At 40.2% G+C, this 19,476-nt stretch overlaps 1 long non-coding RNA gene and 1 pseudogene across 2 annotated transcripts in view; one reads left to right on the top strand and one right to left on the bottom strand.

The window, feature by feature from the left end:
- LOC131502695 (uncharacterized) overlaps nucleotides 1-19,476 on the top strand; it is a 126,596-nt gene that overhangs the window by 6,911 nt on the left and 100,209 nt on the right. The window lies entirely within an intron of this gene.
- LOC131502690 (heterogeneous nuclear ribonucleoprotein D-like) lies at nucleotides 10,280-12,039 on the bottom strand (annotated as a pseudogene).

The raw sequence follows: 19,476 nt of genomic DNA, 5'->3' as shown, positions 1-19,476 counted from the left end.
TCTTATTCTGCTTCTTTCAACTGTCAACCAACATAATTGACAGAGAACAAGTCAGAACTCAAGTCTCTGTGATCATTTTTGTAACTGACAATGGCTGAAACAATAAATCATGGGAGTATCATCTTTTGCTCGTGACATAGACTAATTATGATAGTGTCCCAATAGTGAATTCTACACATATTTAAATATCCCCAGAATTCAAAAACTCATTTAGGAACCTAGTCAGAAAGAGGCCTGGGCACTAGATTTGGAGATGGTTGTTCTTGGAGGATAAAGTTGATAAGCGTAAGCTTCTCAGTGCAGTGTTAAGTGGGCTGCAATCTAGGCTTTTATATCTAATAGCATGATTATATCCTCAAGCCTGGCTTATTAGTTTTAATGGCCTAACTCAAATGCCTTTACAGGGGTTTATTATGCTCAAATATTTTGGAGACGATGTTTATAGTAATGTTAAAATTTGATAAAATTCCCACAAGGTTCTTAGAAATTTCATTTCATATGTTGCCTCAGTAGCTGGTCAAGGACTTTTTTTTTTTTTTTTTAACATAATGGTATTCATCAAACCAAGAACTAGTATTAAGAGTTTAAGCCCAATATTTGCCATAGTGAATAGAATTGTTTATTTTATTTCATTTCATTTCATTTTACCTATTTATGTATGTATGTATTTTATTTTTGTGATATACCACTTGCATTTTTTTTTCAAATTTTTATTTAAATTCTAGTTAGTTAACATATAGTGTAATATTGGCTTCAGGAGTACAATTTAGTGATTTATTACTTTCATGTAACACCCAGTGCTCATCATAACAAGTGCCCTCCTTAATGCCTATCACCCATTTAACCCATCTCCCCAACCACTTTCCCTCCAGCAGCCCTCAGTTCATTTCTCTATAAGTGAGGACTCTGTTACTGTTTGCTTCCCTCTCTTTATTTTCCCTTCCCCTATGTTCATCTGTTTTGTTTCCTAAATTCCACATGTGAGTGAAATCATATGGTCTTTTTCTTTCTCTGACTGACTTATGTTGCTTGGCATAATACACTCTAGCTCCATCCACACAGTTGCAACTGGCAAGATTTCTTTTGATTGCTGAGTAATGTTCCATTGTATATACATCACATTTTCTTTATCCATGGAATTGTTTGTTTTAGAGGCAAAAGAAGATTATCCCCGAGGGCAATTGAAACCGTTTTTAGAAATCTTCAAAGTACAAGCAGTGGTCCCAGTGAAGAAGCATGTTTGAATATCTCTTTCAACCACTGTAATTTTGCTCATCCAACCACGTGTGTCAAAAATTACAGTATGAAGGAAATGGCCAGTTTTCTTATTTGTCCTAAATTCCTGTGCTAACTTCAGAAGGTGGTGAGCATGAAGGGAAGGTGACCTTTGTTACAGGGAGTTTAGCCTGTGTTGGGAGGTTGGAGAAGAAAAAGCCTCCATGGGAGTAGCTAGACATTTCAAAAAATTGTACTGCATTAGTAGAGGTAATTACAAAGTAACTCAAGTAAGAGAAATTTGTCTCCTTCCCTGGCTCCTAGAAAGGGAAATAGGGAACTTTTGTATCAGTCCCACTGAGATTAAGCAACCAACAGGGAAGCTGTTGGTAAGGAGACAACTGGTGCAGAGATGGTGCTATTGGTAATATTCTACAGAAGGATAAAGGGAGGGATAGGATTTGGACACTTCCTGCAATCTGACGAGAGCTTTCTATTGTTTCCTCTTTTAGGCCTCAATCTTGTGTTTTCAACACTGTGTCATTTTTCTTTCTCAGCATTTTCTCATGTGTTCAGTCTTCTCATTTCATTATGCTAAGCCAGAGAGTTGGTGCTAACAGGCTATCTGCTTGCTGTATACATGATTTGTTAATACGATTTGCATGTTAGTATGGGTTACTGATCAAGGACATGGGAGAGTCAAATGATCAAATAAATGGAAGAACACAAGGGTGGGGATCGGTCATAAGGATTGAGGTACAGAGTGTAAAAAAGCAGAATGTTTAATCATAGTCAGTAGTCCAAAGATCTATAGGAATAGTTCTCAACCAGGGCTTCACACCAGAACCACTTGGGAATATGCATTTTAAAGATACAGATGCCAGGGCCCCAGCCAGACTTACTAAGTCAATATCACTGGGATCAGGGCCAAGATGTGAATTTTTTTTTCTAGATTCTGTAGATGATTCTAATGCAAACTACTGTCCAAGAGCTACTCATTTAGGGAATAAACTAGAAGTTATATATCTGTTTTGGGGACAGGCAAGAATATTTGTCTTAGAGGAGAACAGAAAAAAATTTCTGGAGTCTCAGTGCTCTGTGGCGAGAAATATGTTCTCATGATATAGAAAAGGAGACACTGAATCTGACAGCTTCCTTCAGAAATCCATTTCCATAGCCAAATTCCTATCAGGACGTTGTTCCTCATGTGAAAACCGTTTGTTTGTCCTTTGTAGAGAAAAGCAAAACAAAACAAAACTGATCACTGTCTTTGTGTCTTGTGTATATACACCATTTCTTCACTATAGTGCCATTATCAAATCCCAGTCAGAAAGCTGTGGGTGAAACTAGATGAAGTAATTTTATGACACACTCAATAACTAAGCCAGTACATTTACTGTATTGTGGATTAGGTAGCAACCCCAGTGCGGTCACTTCACTGTCTCTTAAAACTTCAGTTTTTGAGAAATAACCATAATTCCTCTTATCTTTCTTCAGAGATGTTATTTTCTAAAATATGGCTCTTTACTAATCGTTTCCTTCATAGTTTACACATTTGGTGTCTTATTTAAAAAATCCTCCCCTCGAGGGAGGTAAACCATAAGAGACTCTTAAATACAGAGAACAAACTGAGGATTGATGGAGGGGAGCGGGGGAGAGGGGGAAATGGGTGATGGGCATTGAGGAGAGCACTTGTTGGGATAAGCACTAGGTGTTGTATGTAAGCGATGAATGATGGGAATCTACCCCCCAAAACCAAGAGCACACTGTATACACTGTATGTTAGCCAACTTGACAATAAATTATATTAAAAAAACAAACAAACAAATAAATAAAAAATCCTCCCCTCAGGGCACCTAGATGTCTCAGTTGGTTAAGAGGCCAACTTCAGCTCTGGTCATGATCTTGCCATCCATGAATTTGAGCCCCACGTTGGGCTCTGTGCTGACAGCTCAGAGCCTGGAGCCTGCTTAAGATTCTGTGTGTCCTTCTCTCTCTGCCCCTCCCCGACTCATGCTCTGTCTCTGTCTCAGAAATAAACATTAAAAAAAATAAAAAATAAAATTGTTATTCTCTGTACTATTTTTCAGATTCGTATATATTATTAAAGCCCCTCTCTAGATTCAAAGTGTAGAAAATTCCTGTGCAATACAGAGTACTTCCGTAGCTCCTGCTATAGAGCCTAGATCAGAAAACCCTCACTGGAGAGTAAAATGAAATAGGAATGTACAAAGAGATAAAAATCTATTAGATAGCAGAGCAGTATCAGCTAATGGAGAGATAAATTACCTTACAGTCTTATGTATATTTCCCTTAGCAATACCAAAGAGGTGAGGCCTTAGCCTTGAGAAGAGTGAGCAAATGCAGGATGTATGAACTAACGGCTGCTAATCATCCTGTAGATATGCTTATCACATGTTTGTTGGCTGTCTAGCAGGGATATACATATCTGTTTGTCTAATGTCTAGCAGGGATATACTTCATTTGTTCGTCAAATGTCTGGCAGGGCCTTTAGGATACCCTTGAGCAAAAGTCACTTTACAGCTCCATGTCGGCTCTGTTAAAAACCCAACCACCTAGAGGAAAGTAAAATTTTGATTTTAAATTCCTAGAAGGTGTTCCACATCTGAATCCTGCTCTGACCTCCCATGCCCACCTACTTCCTCAGGTCCTTGGCTTCACTTTAGCACTGGTTGTTGGAATTTGGGCTCCAATTCCTGAAGTCCTTTATGAACATCTATTATCTAGTCTTTTGCCTGCCTCCAGGATTGCATCAGACACCTGGTTCTGCCCACCTGTGATTGATTTGGCTCACTTGTACACTCTGCCCTGTCTAACCAAAATCATAGGGCCTCCATATAGGATCCTTACTATCATTTCAAGCTGATGAGAATAAGCTTCCAACCATAACCTTCCAGCTGTTACCTGTTGGAGACTATTACTGGCACTCGCAAATCCAGACCTTTTGGATACTGTCCATATACTCAGATGGTCTAATTGACTATCATCCCAGCAAACAAGGCATTTCTATTGATATAAAATACAGTTGAACCTTAACACGGATTTGAACTATGCGGGTCCACTGATAATGCATTTTTTTTGGATAAATACAATATAGTACTGTAAATGTATTTTATGATCTTTTTTCTCTTCTTTTCTCTTCTTTTCTTTTCTCTTCTTTTCTTCTTTTCTTTTCTTTTCTTTTCTTTTCTTTTCTTTTCTTTTCTTTTCTTTTCTTTTCTTTTCTTTTCTATAGAGAGAGACAGAACATGCAAGCTGGGGAGAGGGGCAGAGGGGGAGAGAGAGAATCTTAAGCAGGCTCCATTCTCCGCATGGAGCCCAGTGCAGGGCTGGATCCCACAACCCTGGGATTGTGACCTGAGCCGAAATCAAGAGTCAGTCACTCAACCAACTGAACCATCCAGGGGCCCCTAAAACAAACTATTTTATTTAGAGAGATTGTTTCTGTTTGTATTACTAGTCATTTTTTTGTGCCCTTAGGGGCCAACCAATTACAGACCTCTCTTCTGTAGTCACATGCCCCTTCTGACCCCAGTTTGGGAAGGTTCTTCACTCTTCAGGACTCATCTGATTAGATTTGGTCCACCTGGGTAATATCTCCGCATCTCAAGGTCCTTCACTTAATCACACATAGCTTTGTGTACTTTTTTCCAAGTCCCTTTTGTCATGTAAAGTAACATGTTCACAGGTTCTGGGAATAGAACATGGATATTTTAGGAAGGTCATTATTCAGTCTATCATACATTTTTTTTTCATAGGAACACTGACAAAGCAGACTATTCACAAACTGAATAAATGCCATTCTGTAATAGCATAATTACCCTTAATATATGTCTTCCCAACTAGATTATAAACCCCTATTTTTGGTTCCTAGAATTTAGCTCAGTGCCCTGTATAAAGTCAATTCTCAACAGGGTTTTGTTTATAAGAAACATATGGAGGTAAGTAGGTAGATAGGGATATGGATATGTACGTACACACAGAAAGCAAACATAAAACAGCCTATTTAAAAAGGATTTTTTTAATGTTTATTTTTGAGACAGAGAGAGAGCAGGGTAGGGGCAGAGAGACTGGGGCTGGGGGACACAGAATCCAAACCAGGCTCCAGGCTCTGAGCTATCAGCATAGAGCCTGACGTGGGGCTTGAACTCAAACTGGGAGATCATGACCTGAGCCGAAGTCAGATACTTAACCAACTGAGCCACCCAGGCGCCCCTAAAACAACCTATTTTATTTAGAGAGATTGTTTCTGTTTGCATCACTGGTCAGTTTTTGTGCCCTTAGGGGCCAACCAGTTACCAGGGATCACTGGGATGGGCCTATCATCTGAGTCTACGGGGGCTGATCTAGAACTGGGATGGACCAGGAACCTGATTTCATGGAGCCAGCCTGGAGACCGGGGTCAGAGAGGCCAGCTTGGCACCAGGGTAAGCCTGGAATCTGGGGCTGCAGGAGTTATCCTGTGGTCACCTGTGGTCTTGGGGGGCCAGCCGGGAAGTTAGGTCTACAGGTCCAGACTAGTGCTAGTGCAGACCATGAGCCTGGGTCTTTGGAGCAAGCCTTAAGGCTGGTGCCTTGGGGACTGCCCTGGTGATGGGATGAGCTAGGAGCCTGGGTCTGTGGCAGCCTGTCTAGAGTCTAGATCCACAGAGGCCAGCATGGTGCTGGGGGTAGTAAGGGGCCTGAGGCCACAGGGTTTGGCCTGGTGTTGGGGTGGACTGAAAGCCTGGGCCTGTGCTGGTCACCCTTGTGCTGGGCCCAGCCAGGAGCTTAAGTTTGTGGGTACTCATTTGGAGCCTGGGTGTGTGCAAACTATTGGGGAGCCAGGAGCCACAGGAACTACCCAGGGCCGTGGGCAGTGGCTGGTGCTGGGGTATGCCAAGAGTCTGGGTTCTTAGGATCTTACCAGGAGCCTACGGCTATGGAAGCCTTCTGGGGCCACTGGAACTGGGAAGCACTCAGATGAGCCAGGGGTCTGGGTTTGTAGCATCCCCCTGGGAACCTGGAGCCAAGGGAGTCCCCTGGGACCATTGGGGCCTAAAGGTACTGGAGTGATGTGGGGACTTGGGTTTGTGAGAGCCTGTAAAGAGGCACCTAAGGCTGTAGGTGTTGACTGGGTGCTGGGGCAAGGTGGCTCTGGCTGGGGTCCACAGTGAAATCGTATAGTCACTTCACTCACCTCCCATGGGGAGGGTCTCTCTCAGCCTAGGCTGTCCTGGCTTAGAGGAGGGGTGATGGGAACAATATGAATGTATTTCTTATCATCCTCAGTGAGTCTTTTCCTACTTCTCTGCTTCACCCAGATTCTGTAATCTATCACCTGGAATCCTTGGCTCTTGTGAAGGTATTTTCATACATGTATAGTTGTTTAGATTGATGCTTCTGGGATGAAATGAGTGCTAGAAACTCCTATGCTGCCGTTTTGGTGATATCATTCTCCTCCTGGGTCATGCTTTTTGATTCACTCTGACAATCTCTGTCTTTTAATTAGTGCATTCAGACTGTTGACATTCAAAGTGATTATTGATATAATCAATAGTTGGATAAATAGCTATCACATTTGTTACTATTTTCTATTTGTTACCTCTTTTCTGCCTTTTGTGGTTTTAACTGACCATTTTATGTAATTCCATTTTTAATCCTTTTTTTTAGCGTATCAGCTATACTTCTATTTTGCCTTTTTTAAGTGTTTGCCCTAGAATTTTCAAAATAGATTTACAACTAACCTAAGTCCACTTCAAATAACACTATACCTCTTCATGAGTAGTGCAAATACCTTATCATAATAAAATAATCCTAATTTCTTCCTCCTATTGCCATACTTATAAGTAAGTATACATATGTACATATAGAAGCATATATCGTCAAATCCAGTGTTGTTATTATTTTGAACAAACTGTTATCTTTTAGATCAATAAGAAGAGAAGTAAAAATTTTTATTTTGCCTACACTTATTTCTTCTCCAGCGCTCTTCCTTTCTTTATTTAAATACAAGTGTCTGACATACATCATTTTCCTTCTCTCTACAGAACCTCTTTTAAACTTTCTTGAAAGGCAGGTCTACTGGCACCGAATTCCCTTAATATTTATTTGTTTGAGAAAGTCCTTATTTCTTTTTCACTTTTGAAGGATAACTTTGTAGGCTACAGAATTTTAGGTTGGTGAGTTTTTCTGTCAACACTTTGTTTTTTATTTTATTTCATTTATTTATTTATTGCGGGGGGAGGGGGGACGGCAGAGCAAGAGAAGGGGAGAGAGAATCCCAATCTCATGAACCGTGAGATCATGATCTGAACCGAAATCAAGAGTCTGACGCTTAACCACTTAACCGACTGAGCCACCCAGGTGTCCCTCTGTCAACACTTTATTTATTTATTTATTATTTTTTTTAATAATTTTTTTTTAACGTTTATTTATTTTTGAGACAGAGAGAGACAGAGTATGAACAGGGGAGGAGCAGAGAGAGAGGGAGACACAGAATCTGAAACAGGCTCCAGGCTCTGAGCTGTCAGCACAGAGCCTGACACGGGGCTCGAACTCACGGACCGTGAGATCATGACCTGAGCCGAAGTCAGATGCTTAACCGACCAAGCCACCCAGGCACCCCTCTCTGTCAACACTTTAAACGTTTCACTCCCATTTTTTCATACTTGCATGGTTTTTGAGAAGTCAGATGTCATTCTTATCTTTGCTACTCTGTAGGTAATGGATTTTTATCCTTGGGCTTCTTTCAGGATTTTCTGTAGTTTGAAACTGATATGACTAAGTGTAGTTTTGCAGGGGGATTTATCCTGTTTGGTATTCTCTGAACATCTTGGATTTGCAGTTTGTTGTCTGACAATAATTTGGGGGAAATTCAGTATGGTTTCAAATATTTCTTCTGTTCGTTTCTTCTGGCATTCCCATTGTGTATATGTTACATTTTTTGTACCCAGTTCTTGGATATTTTGTTGTTTCTTTTTTCAGTCTGTTTTCTCTTTGCTTTTCAGTTTTGGAAGTTTCTACTGAAGTATCTTTAAACTCAGAGATTCTCTCTTCAGCTGTGTCCAGTCTACTAATAAGTCCAACAAAGGCATTATTCACTTTTGTTACAGTGTTTTTTATCTCTAGCATTTCTTTTTATTCTTTCCTAGAATTTCCATATTTTTGCTTACATTGCCCATCTGTACTTGCATGCTGTCTACTTATCAGAGAACTTAGTATATTAATTATAGTTGTTTTAAATTTCTGATGTGATAATTCCAACATCTCTCTTGTATCTGAGCCTGGTCCTGAGGCTTCCTCTGTCTCTTCCACTTATGTTTTTTGCTTTTTCATATATCTTGTAATTTTTTCTTGGAAGCTGGTTATGATGTACAGAGTGAAAGGAACTGCTATAAATAGGCCTTTAGTAATGTGATGGTAAGGTGGAGGGGAAGGGAAGTTTTATAATCTTATGATCTGGTCTGTCTTTTAGTGTGCCTGTGCCTTTGGACTGTGAACCTCTAATGTGCTTCTCAGTCCTCGTCCCTCCATACCCCTAAGTGAGACAGGATGGCTAGAGGGGGCTGGAAGTGGATCTTTCCCTTCCCCCAGGCTAGTTAGGCTCTGATAATACCCCAGCCGGTTAAGCTGTGATTAAATAGTACCTTCTGAAGGCAGACCTTGTTAAGAACAGAATGCTCTGGTATATTTTTAAATGGTTTCTTTTCCTCTTCCCCTGCCAAAAACGTGGTGGGGAAGAAAGAGTGTGGATTTTTCTCCAATATTCAGTGTGAGAATGTAATAGAGATCCAGGAAATAACTCACAAAAGTGTGGGAGCCCCCACTGACTGGGTCCCCCTGGAGTTTTTAAATCTCAGAGTTGGGGCGCCTGGGTGGCGCAGTCGGTTAAGCGTCCGACTTCAGCCAGGTCACGATCTCGCGGTCCGTGAGTTCGAGCCCCGCGTCGGGCTCTGGGCTGATGGCTCGGAGCCTGGAGCCTGTTTCCGATTCTGTGTCTCCCTCTCTCTCTGCCCCTCCCCCGTTCATGCTCTGTCTCTCTCTGTCCCAAAAATAAATAAAAAACGTTGAAAAAAAAAAAATTAAATCTCAGAGTTACCTACATTGAGTGCCCAGCAATTCGTAAATTACTGTTCAGGTTTCCCTACCCTGGCACTGGTATGCACAGTTTGTTGCCCTAGTAAGTTGTGATTCTGTGTATTTGCCTGTTGATCTTTCCAAATTTGGGAACAACATTTTGCCCTGTGACCTCACTTGTCTTTTGGATGTAAGGAGAGCTGTTGATTTTTCAGTTTGTTCAGCTTTTTATTTGTTGTTAACTTGGAGTGACAACTTTCAAGCTTCTTGTAAGCTGGACTGGAAACCAGAAGTGTTTTATTTACCTTTTCATCACTGAAATATTAAAGACTCCGTGATTCTGTGTGAATCATTGCCAAGCTTCTCCTAGCAGTTCTCATCTGTTTTTTTGGTTCTCTCTATTATTTTACTGGGGCTCACAGAAGTTACATATCAATGGACTACATGTTCTGTTGGCAGAATGTGCCCTAGTATGTATGAAAAGTGTGAAAATATGAGTAAGTGGAGTGACTTGATCAGTCCTACCCTTTCTAATGAGAGTTTCCCAATCTGTCATTCAGTCACCTTACCCTTCTTCCCTTTGATTCTTAATCTGACCCCTCTTCCATTCCATGATATAACCCAAAAGTTCTCATTAGCTTATTCTATTTTTCACAGATTTTTTTTTGTTTTTTTCACCATACTTATAGTTTTGCATACTCTTTTATGGACCCTGATTGTACCTTTTGTAGTGAGCACTTTATAGATTTTAAATACTTGTTGCTTTACATCTTTTGTTTTTAGGATGATATAATCTGTTGGACTGTGGTTAGGCTGAGGATTCAAATAAATATCTTTCATCTTTAATCTTTCAGTTCCTTATGTTTCATGTCTTTTCTTGTGAGTGGGCTCAAACTCCTCACTTTCTGTATTCCTTATTTTTTTCCCTTAGCTTTTTATTGTATGTAGGAATTCTGGTCAAATCAATATAGGTTAGCCTCACATATTTTTTTCCACATAAGGAAGCATTTATTTGAGGTTTAACATAAATCATACAAATAAAGGTTGTATAAACACAAATCCACATCAAGTCATAACACAGCAAAAGACAAAGTAAAAACAAAGAAAACTAATTGGTGGCTATATACAGTTGGACCCAGTGTGTCTTGTACATTAGAAAGTCTTTAGAAAATAGTCACCTTAGATCAACGGAAGATCAATCGTCCTGCAAGATAGCTTACTCTAGTGATCTCCTCTACAGGACAACATTTTCTGGTGTGTGCCTTGTGCTCTGCCTGTAACATGAGATAGACGTAGTCTGGGTGACATACAACCTGCAGTGAAGTTCCCACTGTTTTCTCCAACATCCTCCTATGGCTGGTAATTGTTTTGGTGATTGCCACCCCCTCAAGACACCTTGCCATAAGTGCTCTGTTGGCCACTGTAGTCTACACATCCCTGTCCATATCCATAGTTCCCAAAGTTATACCCAATATTACCATAGCCGCCATAGCTACTATAGTTTTGAGACCAACATAGGCACTATTGTAATTTCCATATCCTTGATCATAATAGTTATTAAATCCTTGGCTCCTGTATTGGCCCCAACCTTATCCATGACCCCTAGTACCACCTCGTCCACCAGCTTCCTCCTTTTTGTTGTTGCTGTTACTGCCTATATACCTCTTTGAGTTATGCAGCTTTGATTTCACACTTCCCAGAACCAGTTTGTTTTCATCTGTTACAATGTGTTTTCTAACAATTTCTTTACTGGCTCTTCAGCTGTATATGTGATAAAACAAAATCCTCTTCTTTCATTTGTTTTTGTGTCCATGGGAAGTTCAATGTTTTCAATTTCACCAAAAGCTCCAAAATATTCCTTAATTTGTTCTTCAGGGGATGCCTGGTAGCTCAGTCAGTTAGGTGTCTGACTTCGGCTCAGGTCATGATCTCATGGTTCGTGGGTTCGAGCCCTGCGTCGGGCTCTGTGCTGACAGCTTGGAGCCTGAGCCTGCTTCGGATTCTGGGTCTTCCTCTTTCTCTGCTCCTCCCCCACTCATGCTCTGTCTCTCTTTCAAAAATAAATGAACATTAAAAAAAATTTAAATAAATAAAATAAAACATAAAAAAAAATTAATTTGTTCTAAAGAACTATCTAGGCTCAATCCACCCACAAAAACCTATTTGGTGGAGGGAGGTTTCTTCCTTTTTAAAGTTTTGGCCCTTTCAAGGTCTATCAATTTGCCATCCAGTTTGTGTTCTTTCAGTTCCAGTACCCACCATCCTGACTTTTGCTCACGTTGATCTTAGATCCCTCTGCGAATCCCTCTGTGTTGCTGTACTTGTTCATGTCCTCCATGGTGGCGGAATAAGTGGGAGGGTGGGTTGGGGGGAGGGAGGGTGCTGGAGTGCAGGCCAGGCCTGGCAGCAGCTGCAGCAGAGCATTGTAAGGAGCTGGATTTAAAATGGTGGCTGAAGATGGGGCTCCTGGGTGGCTCAGTTGGTTAAGTGTCTGACTTCGGCTCAGGTCATGATCTCACGGTCCGTGAGTTCGAGCCCCGTGTCGGGCTCTCTGCTGTCAGTTCAGAGCCTGGAGCTTGCCTCAGATTCTGTGTCTCCCTCTCTCTCTGCCCCTCCCCCACTCACACTCTGTCTCTATCAAAAAACGAATAAACGTTAAAAAAAAATTAAAATGGTGGCTGAAGAGCTAGCCTCACCTCACATATTAATTTTCTTTTTTCAATGACATTTTTCTCACTGCCACCTTGTACCTTACCACTTCATGCCTCATCTTCCATCTAGTCTATCTCCTTTCAGTATCTCCCCATTCCATATTATTTTTCTGTAACAATGGAATACTTAAAAAAAAAAAAAAACCTCAAGTAACAGAAAACTCAAGACAGATTTAAACAATGAAAGTGATTTATTGGCTATTAAGACTAAAAAGACCAAGGTAGGATAGGCCACAGGGTTAGTTTGATTTAGTAGTCCAACCATGTCATCAAAGACCTGGCTTCTTTACCTTTCTCTGTTCTGCCTTCAGTCTTGTCAGCGTCAGTCCAAACCTGGCTTCTCTCAAAAACCGAACTAACTAACCAACTAGCCAAATCCAGAAATCCAAGTTTTATGTCTATGTATACCACCCTGCCCAGAAAGGGAGAGTGTCCTCTTATTGGCTCTTCCAGAGTCAGAAGGTTGCTTTCCTAGAAGCTCCATTACTACAAAGGATGCAGTGCATGTTACTGGACAAATTTAGTTCAGATGTCCTTCCTGAACCTCCCTCTATGCTGGAGAAATGGCATGCACTATGTGGCTCAGGTATAGGTTACCTGAACTTACCCTTGCTGAATGGGGAATGGGATGACCTTAGATTAATGAATCTAAGATGAATTTAGATTAATATGAGACTACTCCTAGAACTAGAAGTTCATCTGGCTTCTCCCTAAACATGTGAGAGAAGTTGACATCTGACTGAAAGTCTGGAAACTGTGAGGAAGGAGGATAGGGGAAATGGATTGCTAAGTGACAAAGAAATGATCCCTACCCTTGCACCTAGTTACTTCAAAAATTCGTAAAACACCATTTTTATTCCGTTGCTCTGCTACCGTAATCCAATGACCGAATCTGGCCTGCCAGTTGTTTTTATAAATAATGTTTATTGAAACACAGCCATACTCACTTGAAAAGTATCATCTATGGCTGCTTTCAGACCACAGTGGAAGCGTTGAGTAGTTGTGTAGAGGGTTTTTTTGTTTGGTTTTTTGAGAGAGAGAGAGAGACAGAGAGACAGAGAGAAAGGGTGTGCCTGTGAGTGGGGAGGGAGGAGAGAAGGAAGAGAAGGGAAGGTGGATAAGGGGAAGGTGAGGGGGGAGGGGCTTTAAACTCGAGAGCAGAGAGATCATGACCTGAGCCAAACTCAACACTTAACCAACTAAGCCATGCAGGCACCCCAGAAGAGTTGAGTAGTTGTAACAGAGACCATATGACCTGCAGAACCTAAAATATTTATTATTCGGCCCTTTCAAAAAAAGTTTGCTGACCCCTGCCCTAGAAGATTAAATTTAAACTCATTCTCGATGTCAAAACCCTCTATCATCTATCCTCACTTTACTGATCTAATTTAATTGGCATTATTCACTGTATACAAACTCTAATCCATTCAGATTAGTTTATTCACCCACCCCAAACAGTGCACAATCTCTACTTTTTAAATTTGTTCGTGCTTTATCCAAACTGGAATGCTCTCCTTCAATCTTAACATGTCTTTGAAGGCCCATCTCAAGTTTATGAAGTTTTCCTTATTACCTCAACCCACTGGAGCCTTCTTTCCTGCATTTATTATTTCCATCACACTATAATGCATTTTGAGTCTATATATGTTTTATAAATATATGCATATGTCTTATCTGTCCAATTAAATGCAAAACTCCTGGATATTTGAATCTTGGTAGTATCATATTTTTTGTATCCCTTACAGAATTTCAAGCAATGCTGGACCAAGAAGACACTTAAGTAATACTTACTAATCTTGTCAAAGTCTACCTCATATCCAGAATTAGTCCACTTCTTTGCATCCCCAGAATACCACCCTAATTTGAGCTCTACCTGCTCTCATCCAGCCTAATGCTGCTGTCTTCCAAGTGTCCGGTGCTCCTTTTGGCTCCCTACAATCTTCTCTGCACACAGTGAACAGACTGACTTTAAATGTTTAAATCAGGTGATGTTATTCTCCTACTTAATCTCCTCTACCTTCATGACATATCTCAGAGTAGTTGTGTTCTGCCTCTGCCTAAATCTATGTCCCCCCGCCCCCACATCTTCTCTCACTTGTCAGTGGTCACTCAGCTTCCCTTTCTCTCAGTTCCTCTGTCTGGAATATTTTCCCTCCATGACACAAATGTCTGACCCCTCGTAATGTCTGCTCTCAGTTCTCTCCTCTTTGCCTGACCACCCAGCCTAAACAGCCTCCTGCCTCCTACACCTCACTCTAGAACACATCATCCAGTTTCACCTTCTTCATAGCCCTGATCTCAACAGACTATGTCTTGCTTACTTTTTTAACTGTTTCCCCTCTAAATGTGAGCTCCATGAGTTTACTTAATTTGTTCACTACTGTATTTTCAGCCCCTAGAACAATGCCCAGTGCAGAAGAAGTATTTGGTAGCTCTTTGTGGAATAAACAAAACCGTTCGTAGATTTATTTCCTTTTGAAATAGCAAAAGAGAACTTTTATTCACTCCCATAAAAATTGCTAACCACCTTCTTCCATAGTGTTACCACTTAGGGTTTTGCACAAAGAAACTGTTCTTAGGGGGTACATTTGTTTCCTAGGGCTGCCATCACAAATTACCACAAGCTGAATGGCTTAAAACAACAGAAATTTATTCTTTTACCATTTTGGAGGCCACAAGTCCAGAATTAAATTGTTGGCGGGGTTGATTCCTTCTGGAGGCTCTGAGGGAAATGGTCCATGCCTCTCTCCCAGCTTCTAGTGGTTGCTGGCAACCCTTGACATTCTATGACTTGTAGATACACCATTCCAGTCTCTGCTTCCATCTTCACATCACCTTCATCACCTTCTCTCTGAGAGAAGAAGGTGTGTTTTCTTCTGCCTCTGATGTGGACACTCTCCCTGGATTTAGGGCCCACCCTAATCCAGTAAGAGCTCATCTAGGTTTTCAACTAATTACATCTGTAATGATCCTGTTTGCAAATAAGGTCACATTCTGAGGTTCTGCATGGACATGAATTGGGGGGGGGACACTATTTATTAGGGGTTTTTATTTTTTTATTTAAAAAAATGTTTATTTATTTATTTTGATAGAGCACACGCATGCATGGAGGAGGGGCAGAGAGAGACAGGGAGAGAGACAGAATCCTAAGCAGGCTCCACGCTGCTAGCACAGAGTCTGCCTTGGGGCTCAAACTCATGAACCATGAGATCGTGACCTGAGCTGAAATCAAAGTCAGATGCTTAAATGACTCAGCCATCCAGGCACCCCTCATCAGGGTTTTTTAATACAACACAGAAATTAATAGTCCACTCTTGCTGTAGTATATTGCACATAGGTTGTTTTTTGGTAACCAGCAATAACCTCCTTTACCAGGAACACCTCTGTTTCCTAGTGGGGAATTCCCTCGCTCCCTCTGTTGGTAATCTTGGTGGGGATGTAAATTAGTATTCTTCATCTCACTGCAACTAAGGAGCCACATGTGACTAACCCAAGGGAAGACAGCTAGACTCCTGGGATGTTTTATTTTTTGGAATTTATAGTTCCTTATATTTTGGCAAACTTTCAAGATGTACTTTTACTCCATAGTAAATTTCCCTTGATTTTAGCTCTAGAAATCTGTGAATGCACAGAACACATTAAGCAATCTGGATCATGAAACTTTTAATCTTGAGAAGAGGTACACAGGATGGGAAATAGAGGGAGGGCATACACTGGAGCTGCAGCACCTCAGAAAGATCCAGAAGTTGTTCTTGTTGCCTGGACTCCAGGAGCTGTCCTCATTCTGTCCTGGCCTTCCAGCCTCCCATCTATCCTGTGAGCTCCTGGCTATCGTTCTGTTCAAGGCCCTTTTTGCTTGAGTTAGTCAGACAGAATCCATTCCTATCAATTGTTAAGCTGAAACTTAATTGTGAAACTCACAGTTGTTAAGCTGAGATCCAAGATGTTTTCAGTACTGCTGCAATTTTGCATATTTAGCTCTGAGCTCTGACATGTGGAGTTTACGACTACATGAGATACTACCTTCAAAATGTCAATTTCATCCCAAACCTACAAATTAGTGTAATTAAAAGACAGCATATTAGCATTTTCATTAATTTATTTATAACCCATCGTGTCCCAAAAGGACTTCATTATGTTAAATTATCCTACAAAGGTATAGCAAGAAAAAATACACTTAAAATAATAAGTGGAAATGAGACAAAAGAGAATAAGCATAGAATAGTAAGATGAAGCCATGAGTGAACCTAATCCATAATGGTTACTGTGAAGGTCCAGACAATAGGTAGGGGCAAGATGCAATAATATGACAGGGTCTACAGGCTAAGATTGCCATGGTATTTGGCAACAATATTTTCTACTTGAAATAATACCTTCTCAACCTGCATTTTTGTTAAAAGAGCTTTCAGTCTCTCCATAGTAATGGAGACTGAGATAATGGGGTCATGAGATAATTAAGCAACTTGCCAAATAGGAACTGCCCAACCAAATGCCGGAAAAGAGAATACATTTGCTTAAAGTCACTATGTTATCACTTTAAAGATGGTAAACATATGCCAAGACATCTGTTTTCAATTTCTTTTTTTATTTTGGTTAATATTACTCAAAAAAATTTGATTATGGTGTCTTTTTAAAAATTAATAATTCATTTTGCTTTACACAATAGTTGGACCTTGGGAAAGCTCTATTTTATAAAAAAGATTTATTTTTACAAGTTGAAATGTTTGGCTTTTTTTATAAGTAAGGTCTAGACCCAATGTGGGGCTGAAACTGACAACCCCAAGATCAAGAGTTACATATTCTACCAACTGAGCTGGCCAGGCACCCCACAAATTGAAATATTTTAAGTAGAAGAGCAGACCTAGCTGTTTAAAGAAACACATATAATCAATTTTTGCAAATCAAACACTACTTTTTCATTTATTATGCTAGTGATGTGGGATTTTCACATGTTATAGAAATGTTGGTTCCTCTCACAGTTTTTATAAGGAAGTGAAGCTCAGATTTTAAATGCAAACACTGCATAAAGATATTACTCATACATAGTAACATAGTAAACACAATCATAAGATACTGATCTTCATTATTGTAATGAAGATTTTCCTGTTTCAATATTTATTGCATTCACCCCCACCCCAACCAAACCTTTTCCAGAATCTGAGGTAATTATTGAATACATCACAAGTGCCACCTAGTGCTTTCTTTGAGAATAACTTTTTTTTTTTTTTTTTTTTTTTTTTTTTTAATCTTCAGAAACAAGAACAAAACAAGATGTAGAAGGCCTGACTGTCAGGACAGAGCTTGTTTAAATAACTCTGCTTTCTAAAAAGTCTGTTTGTTTTCAGTCAAAAAAGGCTTTGAAAGAATTTTGAAATGAGTTTCTTTGACAGTAGTCAGACTTCTCAATACTGTTTGATTTTAATTTTGCATAGGTATAGATGGAATTAAGTAAAAAATGCTAAAGAAGTGGAAAATGAAGGCATTTCACTAAGGAAGTAGCAGCAATATTTTCAAAAAGTATTTTCTCCAGTTCCCAATGGGAGCGGACATCTCACCAGAGCTCTGATTCTATCGTCATTATTTTATACCCCAAGTCACTCTTGCTTCCAATTCTCCTATACTTAAGGCATTGAAACATCGTCGTGTCGTCATCATCATCGTCATCATCTCACCACCACCACCACCACCAGCACCCACAGTCATGATCACAAGCACTAGCTGAGAGACTAGTTGTAGGATCCTGTGCTAGTGTCAAGGAAACAAACACAAGCTTTAATCTCCACCATCAAGGAGCTTAATATTAACTTGGAGGGAGGAAAAGAAGTAGAAAGAAGAGGAGGCGGAGGAAAAGTATGTGTGTAATAATAAAATGGCAATTCTCGATGAAAAGCTGTCACCATTTTTCCAGTTCATAGGCCATCCCCACCCTTTTACCCACTCCTGGTATCTGAGTCCTGTGCTTGGCTTTTGAAATGCCTTTCTGATAGGTTCTCTCTTCCCTCTCTATTGTCTGTTTATTCCTCCACCTCATTCCTGGAAAATTGCAACAGACATGTCCTTCGGTTTCCCGCCTCTCCTATTGTCAGGCTAATATTACTAAAATGCTGCCTTTAACTTTTCATTCTTTTCCTCAAGAACCAGTTATGGTTGTCTGTGCTCATTAGACTGTGGGCATAAATCTCTGAGCCTAGCTTCCCTCCCCTGCCTACCCGCCTCCCCAACTGCCCCCCACCCCGCAGCTTTGAAGGTTTTCTGTAATTCACACAGACTTTATCTGTTGGGTATACACTCCAACACTAAATTTTCACCCCAAAGGGCAGGGTTCTGTTTACTTTAGAACAAAAAGGCAGGCTGTACTTTCATTTCCTTTTTTAAATTTTGTGGCTTTTTCTCCCTATTTCTACTTGTTTTTCCTTTTTTTCTTTTTCTTTCTTTTTTTTTTGTCTCTTGTGCCATTTGCCTTTACGTTATAAATTACCCTATCACTTGTTACCATTGCCATTCTTTTCCTCCATGTACCTTTTTCTCCTGATGACCTCTCCTGTGGGCATCACATTCTCTCCAGTGTCTCCTGGTTGTGCTTTCATCTTGCTCCACATTGAGTTACATTGGAACTTCCCTTTCCTGCTCATTGGGTTTACTTCTTTGCTTCCTGGGTCAGTGGTCTCCTTTCTTTTCTCCTTGTTTTGCTTCAGAATATTTTCAAGCAACTTTGCAAAAATGAGCACATAAGAGGTAAATGTTCCAAGTCCTTGCATGTTGGAAATGTCTTTATCTTCACATTTAAACTGTGTTTGCCTAGGTACAATATTCTAATTTAACTAAAACCATGTTACCAAAACATTTGGTAGCTGGTTTCTTATTGTGTTTTGTTTTATTTCATTCATTCATTCATTCTGTTCTTTCCAGGAAGCAACTTGATTCCTGCAGGTACCGCTCAGTTGGGTTTGTACCCAAGGAACTGAGGCCCGTACACCACGTGGCATAGTTTTTTATATATATTTTACTTCTTTGTCTCCCATATATGATAACACACAAACATGTAGTCTGATTAAGTGGTCTCATGTTACAAGGTCGTGAGGGATATTGTCACGTATGTGTATAGCCAGGTTACCTTGACTTTTTTTGTTTTTTTTTTTTCCTTAGGGAGGGGCTCTACCTCATTCCCCCCTTTGGTGATAGGACCCCTCTATCTTATTGTGTTTTAGTACTCGGGTTGCTGAAGAGAAGTCTGATGTCAGCTTGACTCTTGTTCTTTTGTAATGTGGAAGATAAATTGTCTCAGTTTCACTGGCATCAATTCAAATCCTCTAACAATCTATTTTTCCATAGTGAATCTGAACCCCACAGGTCTGTGTTCTGCTTTTAATGCTGACTAATAAAATTTCAGATCCTGGCTCTGAAAATACGGAACTTCCTAATTTTTTTCAAACTCTAATAAAGAGATGAAAAAGTTGTTTCTTCTCTTCTG

This window comes from Neofelis nebulosa, chromosome 2 (assembly GCF_028018385.1).
Source record: "Neofelis nebulosa isolate mNeoNeb1 chromosome 2, mNeoNeb1.pri, whole genome shotgun sequence".
In the NCBI taxonomy this organism is placed as follows: domain Eukaryota; kingdom Metazoa; phylum Chordata; class Mammalia; order Carnivora; family Felidae; genus Neofelis; species Neofelis nebulosa.
The sequence above is the reverse complement of the archived record's forward strand: the minus strand, read 5'-3'. Positions and strand labels throughout refer to the sequence as shown.